A 2,500-nucleotide genomic window follows, 5' to 3' on the forward strand; every position below is an offset into this window, starting at 1 on the left:
CACATTACTCTCTGCCTGTAACAGACACAGATACAATATGTAAGCACCAGCATGGACCAACGTCCGGTGCATCCTCTCCGCCACAGTACACCATCCACACTATGATAACCACACCAGGGGGTCCAATTATAAAATAGAATATCCCACCCGTCCGACATCCACAATTGCTCAGATAAGCCACCAACACCCACACATGTCCTACACAGGGGTGCACCCAACACCACCACACTGCCTCCTGTTACGGCACAGAAACAATGGCAGGAATGAATCACACAGGTCTGCCGCTCCCTTGCCGCAACCACAGACGCGGCGCGCCTCCAGTCACGAGCGAAAAGCGCATAAGCGCATCCTGACGAGACATAACTGCTGTGACATACTGAAGCTGCCTCAGACATTCACTTACAATGATCACTACCAACGAACCTCGGGCCCCCCCCCCCCCCCAACACACTCTCTTACCACGTTGTGTACTGTAATCCAACCCATTTTGCACCTTAACCTAACCAAATTCGTAACGCAATGTAACGCAATTTGTACCGCAATGTAACGCAATTTGTACCGCAATGTAACGCAATTTGTGCCTTAACCTAACCCAAGTTGTGCCTTAACCTAACCCAAGTTGTGCCTTAACCTAACCCAAGTTGTGCCTTAACCTAACCCAAGTTGTGCCTTAACCTAACCCAAGTTGTGCCTTAACCTAACCCAAGTTGTGCCTTAACCTAACCCACGTTGTGCCTTAACCTAACCCACGTTGTGCCTTAACCTAACCCACGTTGTGCCTTAACCTAACCCACGTTGTGCCTTAACCTAACCCACGTTGTGCCTTAACCTAACCCACGTTGTGCCTTAACCTAACCCACGTTGTGCCTTAACCTAACCCACGTTGTGCCTTAACCTAACCCACGTTGTGCCTTAACCTAACCCACGTTGTGCCTTAACCTAACCCACGTTGTGCCTTAACCTAACCCACGTTGTGCCTTAACCTAACCCACGTTGTGCCTTAACCTAACCCACGTTGTGCCTTAACCTAACCCACGTTGTGCCTTAACCTAACCCACGTTGTGCCTTAACCTAACCCACGTTGTGCCTTAACCTAACCCACGTTGTGCCTTAACCTAACCCACGTTGTGCCTTAACCTAACCCACGTTGTGCCTTAACCTAACCCACGTTGTGCCTTAACCTAACCCACGTTGTGCCTTAACCTGCTCTGTAATTGGCATATGACACGTTACATTAATCTAGTGTTGTCTAACCACAACCCTCTGAATATAGTTCGCTACTCGCACCGCCCACCCTCTTGTGTATCGTTTCATGTTCAACACTTCGCAAGTGTTGCTTACTTTTTACATGCTCCCGCTGTACACTGTAATGTGGACGACCGCAGGATGTACATGGCCCCCCCCCCTCCCCCCTGCCTTCGCACGCTGGTCGTTCAGGTGCTTGCGTGTTCAATGCCCTTCGCAGCTGTTCACTGGCATTCGCATGTCGAAGCGCTCAGTCTACGTCGTGGTACGGCCTGTGTCCACTGTCCGCTGATGTCGTAAGCTTAACCCTCACATTGTACTGCACATAGGTCCGTATGTACTGAATGATACGCTGTGGCACATGTGTGACCGTACAACGACTGCGCCCAACAACAGCGAACCATACGGTCCAAATGTTGTGCACTCAGCCACGTGCCGTCTCCCCATAACAGCTACATTGCAGTGTGGTACGCCATAGAGACGTGTGGGAGTAACGGACGCCCTGGATGGCGATCAGCATGAGCCGTCTGTTGATGTAGTGGCGCGTGTATTCAAACGTAGTCGTCTCTTCTCACACAGTGTGATAGCATGGTGCACCGCGTTCCACATCTGCGACATGGTACAGATGCTGGTTGACAGTCGGTCTCGTAATGGACATCGCATACGTAGGGGGGCCACCTCCCACGTGTTCTCTAGTCGTGCACATTTTGTTGCGTGTATGTGGGCAGACGTAGTGTGTCGTGACACCTAACAGACAGGTATGCAATAATCGTTGCATTTGCAAAGTGGGATGGACGTCTACGTTTGCTGGTGACGTTACGCAAATGAACAACTGGTAAACCCATTGTGGTGCGGTAGTTGTTGCTGGAGGCAAATCAGTAAGGGCAAATCTGTGTGTGAAGCGATACGCGGCGGTGGCTGGGTGGGACCGTCCCCGGCCGGTGAGGGGGGGCCGGCCGGCGTGCTGGCCGCGCGGTGCGTGGGCGCACGCGCTACAGCCGGCTGGTGGGGGCGCCCAGTGGCAGGCGCGCCGGCCGACGGACGCGGCAGGCGGCGCAGCTGCGCGCCGGGGCACCCTGCGCGCGGCGCCGGGCGGCCAAAGTGGGTCCTCGCGGGCCCGGTGCGAAGCGCGGTGGACATCTGCAGTGTGCTGGTCCGACTGAGGACTGTGTGCGTTGAGGATGCGCCGCCGCCCGGCACTCGGCGCCGCGACGCCGTCTGCTGCTCGGTCGCCCCAGCGGTTCTCGCTGGTGGT

The sequence above is a fragment of the Schistocerca cancellata genome, chromosome 3 (genome assembly GCF_023864275.1).
Source record: "Schistocerca cancellata isolate TAMUIC-IGC-003103 chromosome 3, iqSchCanc2.1, whole genome shotgun sequence".
NCBI lineage: Eukaryota > Metazoa > Arthropoda > Insecta > Orthoptera > Acrididae > Schistocerca > Schistocerca cancellata.